At 38.0% G+C, this 12,673-nt stretch overlaps 1 long non-coding RNA gene across 1 annotated transcript in view; it reads right to left on the bottom strand.

Moving 5' to 3' along the window:
- Window positions 1–8,955: 8,955 nt before the first annotated feature.
- The window catches only part of LOC138153618 (uncharacterized), a 47,864-nt gene continuing 44,146 nt past the window's right edge, over window positions 8,956–12,673 (bottom strand). The window contains exons 3-4 of the long non-coding RNA XR_011166416.1: window positions 11,585–11,687; window positions 8,956–9,098 (exon numbers count right to left, since the gene is read on the bottom strand). This is a non-coding gene — a long non-coding RNA (uncharacterized lncRNA). The remainder of the gene's footprint in view (window positions 9,099–11,584; window positions 11,688–12,673) is intronic.

Genomic DNA, 12,673 nt, shown 5'->3' on the forward strand with positions numbered 1-12,673 from the left:
CAAGTCCAACGGGGCATGGAAGATCTTTAAATCCCATAACCCTTACAGTCATCTAGTCCAACATCCTTGTTTTACTGAGAAGGAAACCAAAGTCCAGAGAGGAACAATAACTTCCTCAGGGTCATTGTAATGCCATGAACAAGCAGCTTTCCAGAGGACTGCTACTGTGAAAAGCTTTTAAGGTTCTGATTACATGGTATAGTGAACACTCTATTCATTCCATAACAGATCAAAGCAAAACATCCACCGAAAATCAAGGTACATCATTCACAATATTAGAAATTATCACAGAAAATCACAGTATAGTAGTCATAACAGCTTATCATTAAAATAGTCAGATAGTTTTCACCAAAGTGGTCACAATATTTAGAACAAAGAACAATCATCTCAAAGTTCAATAGTCAAAGTCTTCCACTCTTGGGGCAACTATGTTAACTCAATCAGTCCCTTATCAATAACAATCATCTCAAAGTACCACAATAAAAGTCTTCCACTCAAGGGGCACACTTGATTAACTCAATCAGTCACTTATTCAGCAATCAATTACTAAGTATCACACACAAACCCTCTACCCCTAGGTCACTAGTAAACTACAATTTCATCATTACTCAGTACCCACAGAGAGGTCTTTTCATCTTGACTTGGGGCCTGTTCTCAGACTCCCTGGATCCCCTTCCATGGTCCTAGATTCTACCTGGATTCACCAGACTGTCACTTGGGTTCAACGGCAGAAGCTCCCAGTTCCTTGTCCAGTTCTCTGGGTAGGTCCTGCTCCACACTGAAGTTCACAGGGTCCAGTCCACCTCAAATCCTCCGCAATTTCTGCTCCTGGGAATTCAAAGCTCAACCAAGACACAAACAGACAAAGTCCCTGGATCCTGATCATGCTTCCTCAGTCTTCTGCTTCCTCAGTCTTCTGCTTCCTCAGTCTTCTCCTGGGCTCCTTGGCTCCTGGACTCCTTTTCAGAAGAAGCTCCACCACCACAAGTTCTCAGGAAATTCTGGCTCAGTTCTCTGTTCTCTCTTCTGTAGCTGCTCTGCCTCCAGATTCTGGTCCCAGGAAATTCTGACTGTGCCTCTCTGGTGCTATTCCTTATATACACACAGCATTAGCTTCCTGTTTCAGCCAACAGGAGACAGGAGTTCATACGTTCTCTTTCCCCAACAGAGACTTGATCAGTTACTAAGTACTAAATACATGCTACCTTGCCAATACAAAAAGAGGTCTTCAAATTATCATTACAGTCATATAGATAGTAAGTAGTACATCAAGGAAAATTCAAAAACAGGTCATTCTGGTCTTATTGCCCTACCAGGCCATTTGACACATGAAAAAACTAAGATCCCTGAAGGTAAAATTGCTTGGCCAAGGTTATATAGAAGCAGAAATGGAAACAGAAACCATTTTACCATATTCCTGGACCAGTGTTATTTACATTACACTATTTCCTACCTTGCAGTTATATGGGTGATTTATCTCCCCTTTAAACTAGACATTTCTTGAAGGCAGAGACCCAGTCCTTATATTTCTCTTGGAATCTAGCACAGTGTTATATACATGGTCAGTACTCAAAATATTTTTTTAGAATTGGATTAAATTACCATTTAGTTGGAAAGCTGACAAATCCAATAGGGAGTAATACATGACTATAATGGGAATATAAATTATTAAGATCTTCCCTGCCCCTAGGCTAAAGTGTACCTGGAGCCTGTGGTGGGAGGCTTATTTCTCAGGAGATACTTTGTTATTGGGCAGTAGGTCAAGAGGGTTGTTACATTCTCTGAGCCAGGAGAAGGTTATATAAACCTTGATTTGAGACTTTATTTGGGGGCTCACTTTGAGAAGTGTTATGTGATTTGATCAGATGAGATTCTGGGAAGCCATTGTTGAGAGACCCCCCCCCCCCGGGGCTTTGAAAAACCCAGATGTTGATGGTAACTATGATTTGGTACGGATGTAATGGTCTTGATAATTCTGTCTGTATACTCTGAAGTTCGGGGTGCTGACCTTTTTCCCCTGAACTAGGCAAATGATATGTGTTTGACTGATTAAAGTAAGCTTGTTAAACCATTTTGAGTTGCTTTCCTTTAGCAAAGCAGATATAAGAACCTGCGTTGGCATTCACCCTGAGGATGCTTGGGTGCTTGCTGCTGCAATGACACTAAATGAGATCATAGGATTTAAAAATGGAAGAGACCTCAGAGATTATCTAATCCAATACTTTCATTTTACAGAGGAAGATGATGAGATCTAGGGAGAAAAAAAAATGATTGCCTAAAGATCAGACAACAGGAAATAACAGCACCAGGATTCAAACTCAGGTCCCTAACCCATGCTCTTTCTACTTCATCACATTGCCCTCCTATAATCTACTCCTATTCTATGTCTCAGAATGTATGCACTATTCCTCTATTCAATAAACATTTATTAGATGACCACTGTGGTTAAGACACTACCAAGGATTGAACGCATAAAGATGGAAAACATAAACACCATTTCTAAGTTCCTGTTTTTGGTCATTTTAATAAACAAAAGGTCATCCCATTTTTAAAAATAGCATTTTATTCTCAAAGACAAAACAGAAACCAAGGGCATGTGATTCCTAGTTTCCCCTGTAATTCCTCAGACCAGGAAATAATTTTCTTGGGGCAAGTACTCTGCTGTATTCACTTTCCCCCAGCCACCAAATTTTGGGATGAATGAGAATGGATGAATGAATGAAGACTCCTAATAAGCTCCAGTCCCCTTCCCTCTATACCTTTCTAGACTTCTCTCTCCTTCATGAATTAGAGTTGAATCTCCTTGTGTTCTGCCTCTATATTATATTTAAAAAAACATTCTATTATCATTTGCTCAGGTTGTCCTCTACAGCTATAATATAGCCCCTTCTCATCTCTTTGCCTGTTGTGCCAAATTTCTGTAACACCCTCAGCTAAATGTATTTTCTCTCCTGAAATTTTCTTCTGTACTTCACCTATATCTTTTCTTTGTTCCAGTCATTTTCTATGTAATATTATATGTGTTCAATTGCTTCATTTAAAGATGAGAAAATGGAGGTCAGACTTACTATGTGATTTCCCCTAGAGTACCACAGGTAGTAAGTTGCAGAACCAGGACTTGAATTTAGGAGTTCTGACTGTGTAGGTATCACATATTCTCCAGTAAGCTCTTTGAGGGGAAGCCCTTTGTTTCTTTTAACTCTACATCCTCAAAGAAACAAAAGGTGACTTAGGAGAACAGATAGAGTTATCTTAGAGGCAGAAAAAATCCAGTTCAAAACCAGCCTCTAATCCTTCATAGGTAAGTCATTTAACCTCTACATGCCTAGGGCTACCAAGTCTGAGATGTGTTTTGGAAGGAGTTCATGTGCCAAAAAACTTGTGCAAAAAGGGAATGACAACTCCTTGGCATATTTCCATTTTCCTCAAAGCCTTGCTCAGTGTAATGCACATACTAGGTGCTTTAAAATATTTGTTGTATTAAATAAGGTCATAAAATATTATAACTAGAAGGGACTTTAAAGATATGTCACTGGTTATCTTTATATGTGTCATGAGAAATGCAAACTGTGCATTAATGTACTCCAGGACTGTTGCTTTATTAGGAACTATTATGGCTAAGTGCAATCCACAGCCCTTCAATTGCTTTTATCAAACCTCCAGAAGCTCTGCTTCTAAGATAAGGTAGTGGCAACAGCCAGATTTAAATTATAACACCATAATCAGAGTCATATAACATCCTAGGCAAAATTACCCTAAACCTAAGTGGCTGGATCCCCATCCCTTGGTTATCTAGCTTCTGAGATAAATTCCTATATTCTTTAGATAGCCTTAAAAGTCTTTACCAAAGCAATGAATTTTGCTCATTTTTTTATCTCAGTCAATAACCAACTGTCCACAGTTCATTTTTCATTATAATGTTTCCCCCTATCCAGAAAGCTTTGGGATTACCAATCATATATTTAGAAAGGTCCTTAGAGGCCAACTAATTCAACATCTCTCATTTACAGATGAGGAAGCTGAGGTCCATTTGTGTTTAGTGATTTTCCCCAAGTCACAAAAGTAGTAAGTTGCAGAACGAGAATTTGAATCCAAAAAACTCAGACTCTAAATCCCTCACTCTTCCACAATGCTGCCACTGGTGACTATATACCTCTCCTTACTTTATACTTCCTTCATACTGATAAGCCAAAGGGCTTGTATAGATAGCTACAAAGGATTCAAACTCATCTTGATACCAGTCTGTTGGAAGAAACGGCTGTTAAGAACATAAGTATTTCACATATCCCCAAGCAAAATTGAAAGGTTTTTGTATTATATCGGGTTTAGATTATTTGTGTAGTTTATTTGTACAGATTATTTGAGGCAGGTAGGTGACATAGAAGATAGAGTATTGAACTTAAAGACAGGAAAACCTGAGTTTAAATCCTGACTCAAACACTTACTAGCTGTGACCCTGGGGAAGTCACGTCACCTCTCAGCCCCAATTTTGTCACCTATATTGTTGTTGTTTGGTGATTTCATTTGTGTTCAATTCTTTGTGACCCTATTTGATTTTCTTTTTTCTTTTTTTGCCTTTTTTCCCCAATTATTTTGTCCTTAATTTTTTTTTGGTCCTTATTAATTTGTTTACTTTTACTTTACAAGATTCATTTACCACAATTTCTCGAGTTTCAAATTTTCTCTCCTTCCTCCCTCCCCCGCAGTTCCCTCCTCCCCCATGTAGCGGCATACAATCAAGTATGGTCTCTGCAAATACTTTCACATTACATATTAGTCAGGTTATAAAGAAAGATTGTAACAGATGGAATGAAGAATGGAAAGAGGAAACAAAGCCAAACAAGAAAACGAAAAAAGGGCAGGTAGTTTGCTTCAATCTGGGTCCAATCTCAGTTCCTTCTCTGGATGTACACATCTCTCTCCATCATGAGTCTTTTGGGGTTGACTTATGACTCTGGATTGCTGAGAAGAGTACAGTTTATCAAAGTTTGTCATCACACATACGTTGAGTCTGTAATTGTGTACAAATTTCTCCTGGCTATACTCTTCTCACTCAGCATCAGTTCGTATAAGCCTCTCCAAGTAAATATGAAGTCCATCTGCTCCTCGTTTCTTATTGCACAATAGTATTCTATAACATGCATATACCACAATTTCTTAAGCCATTCCCCAATTGATGGACACCCCTTTAATTTCCAATTCTTTGTTACCACAAAAAGAGCTGCTATAAATATTTTTGTACATGTGGGTCTTTTTCCCATTTCTATGGTCTATTTGGGATACAACCCTAGAAGTGGTATTGCTGGGTCAAAGGCTATGAAATTATTTATAGCCCTTTGAGCATAATTCCAGATTGCTTTCCAGAATGATTGGATCAGTTCACAACTCCACCAGCAATGCATTAGTGTTCCAATTTGTCCACTTCCTATCCAGCATTTGTCATTTTCCTGTTTTGTCATCTTAGCCAATCTGACTGGTGAAATGTGGTACCTTAGAGTTGTTTTGATTTGCATTTCTCTAATCAATAGTGATTTACAGAATTTTTTCATATGCTTAGAAATATCTTTAATTTCTTCCTCTGTAAAGAATTAAAGGGCATTATAAAATGCAATATGGATAATTTTGATTACATTAAATTGAAAAGCTTCTGTACAAACAAAGCCAATGTAACCAGGATTAAGAGGGAAGTGGAAAATTGGGAAAGAATTTTTACAACCTATGTCACTGATAAAGGACTCATTTCTAAAATATACAGAGAATTGAGTCAAATCTATAAGAATACAAGTCATTCCCCAATTGATAAATGGTCAAAGGATATGAACAGGCAGTTTACAGAGGTAGGTACAGAGATCATTGACCTGAGCAGAAATCACTCTTCTACAACCTCCCTGACAATTGGCTATTCAAGCTATGGCCAAATATCTGTGGTGTTGGAGAATTTATTACCTACCTTGTGACAACCCACTCCACTTTGGGACAGCTCTAAGCATTAGGACAATTTTCTTACATAAAACCAAAATCTACCTTTTTGAAATTTCCAGGTAGATCTTAGAGTCTACCTTCTGATATCAGGCTCAACAAACATCTTCCTTTTTCTAAATGAAAGTCCTTCAAATACTTGAAAGTTCCCATCTTACACCAGACTCACCCCAACTCCCCTACTCAGATCAGAAAGTCTCCTCTCTAAGGCTAAATATCCTTAGTTCTTTAAGTTAAGGTAAGTTCCTACACAGCATTGTTTTGAGTTCTTTTAGCATTCTGGTTGTTCTCCTTTGGATATGCTATATCTTTTCAGAATCCTTCCTAAAATAAAGTGGCCAAAATTAAATACAGCACTTCAAATGTAGTCTGCCTAAAGCAGGGTATGGCATAATCTTAATATCCTTCAGCCAGGTCATTATTTTTCTATTAATTCAACCTGGGGTTGCATTAACTCTTTTGGCTGCAATATCATACTCTGACTCAAGATGATCTTGAAATTCATTACTATCCCTTTGCCTTTCTTACATCAACTTTTTTCTATCCATATTTCCTTTAGCCTGCACTTTGTGATTGAATTTTAAACCCGAATGCAAGGATTTACATTTATATCTATTGATCCAAAATATATAGAGACAGATTGTGAAAAGTTTTAAATGCTAACCAGACAAGTTTCCATTTATCCTAGAGGCAAAAAGCAGTCACTGAAATTTCTTGAACAGGACAGTTCAGCTAGATCTGTGGTTTTGGAATATAACAGAGACCAATTAGGAGAGTACTACAATAGTCTATCCTCAGGGGTGGCATTGTATGTGAGTAGAGAGAAAGGACAAATGGAACAAACAAAGGGTGCTACAGAGTGAGAATCTGCAGGACAAGAGCTGATTAATATTTGATTGTATCTGTTTAGATTTGGCAAACTGTTCTAGATTGTCAAGGTCTTTTTTAGATCTTAGATCCATTTTCCAGCATCCTTTCTCTCTTAACTTTATATACTCCACAAAGTAGACTAGCACACTATTTACTTCATTGAGTCAGTACTCAGTGACTGTGGAAAGACCACTGACCCTAGAATCAGAAGACAGAGGTTCAACTCCCATCTTAGTATTGGTCTAATCCTGGGCAAGTCCTTTCAGCTCTCTAAGTCTCAGTTTCCTCATTTGAAAAATGAGTCAGATCAAATGGCCACTGAGGATGTCTACTTGCTCTAGAGCAATGCTCTTATGTAACTCCAGGGTTAATATTATACATTTGTGGGATGGAACTAAGGTAACAAATAGTATCATTGTCACTCTTTTTAGATATTATCTGTGAATTACTGGATCCTGCTCCTATTAGCCTTTTTTTATATAGAATTCTCTATATATATTGGATCTAGATTAGTGATTGGTTGTACAAGCATCATTTTCTCCTTTCTTCTTCATTTTTAACTCATCTTGATTAGATCTTAAAATCTACAGGCAAATATTTTCATTCTTTATCAGCTTTTGTTGGTGGAAAGAAGTTATGACTTCTATATCTCAAACCCTGGTCCAAAAATCCAAATATCATTCTCTGACCTCAGGTTTTGCCACCCCTTCTCCTCCTTTATTTCCCTTTCTCTTCTGAAGTCCTTTCTTCAATTGGCAGGAGTGATGAAAATATCACCAGTGACCCCAGGGATTTAGTTTCCTGCTCAGGACTGTATAATACCAAAATTCAATTCAAGAACTAGTTATTGCTTCTGGCAATGGGGAATATAGGCTAAGTATAAGATATAGTCCCTGCCATCTGAGAGCTCAGTGTTTCATTGAGGAGATAACACACAAAACAGATAAGAATATGAAGCCATAAATTAAGGACCAAAATGAGAGGTAAAACATCTGACAAAAGGTACAGAAGCAAGAACAAGCACGGTATTGGCAGGGAATCAGAAGGGGATGGCCTGAAGAATTTTTCAAAAGTTAATTACTTTTAATTAAAATACGATATCATCAGATGAGCAGTTTGACTAGAGGCCCTGTTAAATCAATTCTAGGCATGCACTTTGCATCTGGCCTTCCTGAAAGATCAGCAAAGGCTGAGGTCTTTGGTCATTTCATACCCCATTTCTCAGCTGCCTCTAATAGGTATCACACTGACTGGTGATTGGGGAATATATTATTGTCACAGAGAAACACAAACCCTTAAATTTCGAGACAACCTTATTAACAAAATGAACCATTTTAGGAATGGGGAGAACTCAAAATGCTCAGAGGTTACCTACAGATGGTTAGATGAAATTAAGAATGATGTGATGGTACTGGTCTTTTTTTCCTCCTCGACAGAGCTGGAGCTGTTTACTTTGGAGAGCATTTCTTTGTTATTTTTTAAAAAACTTTAAATTTTGGGGCAGCTAGGTGGCTCAGTGAATAGAGCACCAGCCCTGGAGTTAGGAGGACCCGAATTCAAATCCAGCCTCATACACTTAACACAAAAACTAGCCATGTGACCTTGGGCTTAGCCCCAATTGCCCTCCAAAAAGCAAATTTTTTTTAAACTTAACTACAAAATAAGAAAAGAACACTAAAATTTAAACACAAGATAAGAAAAGAAAAAAGACATTGCCATGTGCACAGTAGAACATAAGGGTAGATTCAGAATATAAAGCAATAAATTTCCATTTCAAGAAAACCTACATAATAAATACTACACATTGTGTTCAGAGCTTTCACCTTTTCTTTGTTTCCTTGCAGAGCTGTCCATCTTTATTTTTGTTTCCTTGTAAGTTTTCTTTGGCTCTCTGCTGTGCACTTTTTACTTTATTCTTTTTTCACCTTTCCCCCAAGAAGGCTACAATTAAGTACAAATATTACATATAAACATGTATACATATATGTATATATACATACACACATACACAAAACCTAATACACATACATATACATAGATATCTATAATTATACATAGGTATACCCATACACATGCATATGCATTTATGTAAGACCATACCATGCTTGTTTGTCCTTTGTTTCTCTGAAGGTAGATAACATCTTCCTTCATAATCCTTGTCATTCTTTTATATATCTTCTTTTTTTCTTTTCTTTTGAGTAGATTTTATCTGGGGGCAGCTGGGTGGTATAGTGGATAGAGTGCTGGGTCTGAAGTCAAGGAGATCAGAATTTGAATCTGGCCTAAGACACTTACTAGCTGTATGACCCTGGGCAAGTCACTTAACCCTGTTTGCCTCTGGTTCCTCATCTGTAAAATGAGATGGAGAAGGAAATGGCAAACCACTCCAGTATCTCTACCAAGAAAACCCCAAATGAGTCATGAAGAGTCAGAGATGACTGAAATGACTGAATGACAACAAGCTATTTAATTATTAAATTATCTATTAAATGGAAGCAAAAGTCCAAATCCTTTCTTCCAAAACTAGATTCCATTTATTGCAAATAATTCAATATAAAGGATTCGTTAAAGGACTAACTTCCTGTTATATAATTGCAGTTATATATTTTCGCTATTGCAATACATGGTTTTTGCATTGGCACAGCAATTATTTCTTATTCAAAGAAAAAGGCAGGAGAGAGTCGTTGAGCTTTGTTTGGACCACAGCCTTCTCCTGTGCCCTGAAGTACGGTCAGCAATGGCCTCTAAAGCCAAGGAGAGAGAACAGGTTTCCTTAAGCATGTTCTTATCAGAGAAGCTCTCCTCTTCAACCGCCGTGGAGACCCCTCAGGGGTTTTAAAGCTGAAGTCTGACTTTGGCATTGGCTTTTATAAAGCCATCACTGAGGCATAGAATTGTAAGAAAAGGGTCCACAGTTCCAAGATTTTTTTTTAAAGTCAAGATATTTAGGGTGAGCATGCCTGGTTTCAAAAACTGTTTGGTGAATGATTGTTTTTAAGGCAGATCCGAGCTGCCAACCATATGAGACAAAACCTCTAGATCAAAGATTCCTAACCTGAGTCCATGAACTTTTAAAAATATTTTAACATTTTGAAAAATATTTCAATATAATTAGTTTCCTTTGTTATCTTATGCATTTATCTTATTCATTAAAAATTATTCTGACAAGGGGTTCACAGGCTTCACTGGACTGCCAAAGGGATCCATCATATAAAATATGGTTAAGAATTCCTTCTCTAGGAATGGCTAGGTGGGCCAGTGAATAGAGCACCATCTCTGGAGTCAGGAGGACCTAAGTTCAAATGCGACCTCAGATACTTAACACTAGCTGTATGATCTTGGGCAAGTCACTTAACCCCAATTGCCCTGCCCTCCCCCCTCCAAAAAGAAAAAAAAATCCTCTAAGTAGCAGAAAGAAAAATTAAATACAACAAATAAGACTATAGAAAGCATAAAATTTGCAGTTAAGTAGCCTCACCAGATCCATTTTATTATTTTGTCCCTTGTGTGGCCTATAATCTTCAGGTGTCATATATTTGGGGGAAAACTGTTTTACTTTTCTCTGACCTGCAGTGAAATCATTCTCAAAAATTAGGCTTTTGCCCTTTGATTCTATCCTAGCTAAACCAACTCTTTCCTTGTTCATTTTGTGGCTACCGTTCAGTCTGCAGAGCAAGGACAATTAGATACTCTCAGGCTTGCTGTAAATCAAGTCGCTGAGGCCCTAAATAACGTGGAAAGGGACAGCAGCTCATGCTAAGTACAAGATTTAGGATGGGCAAAACTGATTTCAAAACTGCTGAATACACATATGTATGTGTATATATGAAGAGCTAGTCCTGCCTGACTTAGAAACAGAGTAAGTGTGAAGTGTGATATATTTTAAAGCACTCAGGTGGCCAAGGCCTGCTCGCATTCCATAAGATAGAGAATCACTTGGGTTTAAAAGTATGCTTTAAAAAGTTTTATGGGGACAACTAAATGGGAATTATTAGTCATTCAAATTCAACTTGGACAAATATTAAGGAGTATATCATATACATAGTTCTGTTAGCTATCAAGGTATATTAAAATTTTACAATAAGAAATGGTCCCTATCTTTATGGAGATTCCTATGGAATAAAATATAGAACAAAATAACAATAGAATTATATTTCTGAAGATAGACAAAAAATGATCAGATGCACTATAAGAAAGTTACAAACAAGGTTCAAGGAAGGGAGAATCATTCCAAAAGGATGAATTGGAGGAAGAGGTGGTGTTTAATGGGGGAGAGGATTCTTGACCAGGGCAGCATGTATAAAAAAAGCATAAAGGAAAGACAATGAAGGGCTTCTACGGAGGATGCAGAATTGTCTAATCAGCAATAAGAACGGTGGGGAAAGTTGGGTCAGATACGGGTGATCAGGGATGGCACCAACTAGTGGAGAGACTTGAATGTCAAGCTAAAAAGTTATTTTTTTGACACTTTCCTGAGATCAGAGAACTAGAAGTGATGTAAAAGATGATCTACTCCAATGCCCTCAATTTCCAAATCTTTGGAACTAAGAGAATTGGAGTTTTAATTGGGGGGGGCGGGGCACAGAGGGTCCAAGAAAGCAATTACGGAGCATAAGGCATTGTCAGGAACACTCAGCTAGTCAGAAAGAAGGGAGTGGGTGCCTGGAGAGTAGTGGAGAGGATTTACCAGGAAACAGGAAATAAGGGCCATAGGTCACAAAAGATAAACTTTTACCAATTCCTTTTGTTTGGAAACTGTTGGAACTCAACTGAGATTTAAAGCAAACTGCTGCTTCTTTCCCCCCTCCTGGACAAGGTCTGTCAGGCAGCTTACACGCCTGCAAAATAAATAAAAAGGTTTATGAGGGGAGGCAAAGCAATATACAGCGAGAAGGCTGCCAAGCACTCACCTTCCCACATCACTCATACCAACTGCCTGCTGTGGATGGAGATTTAAAAGATTGCGGATTTGGCACTGTTGACCTCAGCTATCTCCATTAGCCCCCTGTTACTGAGTTATGGTCCAGGAACATTCTCCTGCACAGGACTTTGGGGAGAGGAGGGTAATGGCATAGCAGTTTAAGGACATATTCTATATATCAGGGTCAGAGTTCTTAACATGGTTTGACAGGTTGTTACTTTGTTGATTATTAAAGGGACTCATTCGACATGAGTTGAATATCCCAGGGACTAGAGGTCAGAAGCCCTAGTTTCTACCACTGACTTGCTGGATGAGTTTGAGTAATTCACTTCACCTGACTTTCATCAGTTTCCCAATCTGTAAAATGCTAATAGTGATAGGAGATACATTTGCAAAGGTAAGTTGGGAAAGAGTGTAGAACATTAAAAAGAGCACCAGATGATGTAAGGTCAGAGAACTTGGGTTTGAATCATGGTGCTACAGCTTTCTGCCTGCATGACCTAGACAATTTACCTAAATTCTCTGGGTCTTAGTGTCCTTATTTGCAAAATGAGGGGATTATACTAGATAACCTTTAAAGTCTCTTCCACCATGAACCTATGTCACCATGGGCCCCAGTCACTGGGGGGAAGTCAGGGAAGGAGGAAGGCTTGAAGTACAAGCAAAGAATTTAGGACTTTATCTGATAGGCACTGGAAAGCTAGGGACTGTTCTTGAGGAGGAAAATAAAATTATGGAAATGGTACTTTAATTAAAATGATTGTAGGACCGGGAGGGTTGTTTTATAACTAATTTCAGTGGTTAATTCTGTCATTAGATGTCTTATGTGTGATAGTTTTGTGCCCTAAAAAGAACTATTCTGTATGAATATATGAGTATGTGTGTATATATACATATATGTAA

Source organism: Petaurus breviceps, unplaced genomic scaffold, assembly GCF_028583685.1.
Source record: "Petaurus breviceps papuanus isolate PSGF00001 unplaced genomic scaffold, PetGlider_PUasm1.0 151, whole genome shotgun sequence".
NCBI lineage: Eukaryota > Metazoa > Chordata > Mammalia > Diprotodontia > Petauridae > Petaurus > Petaurus breviceps.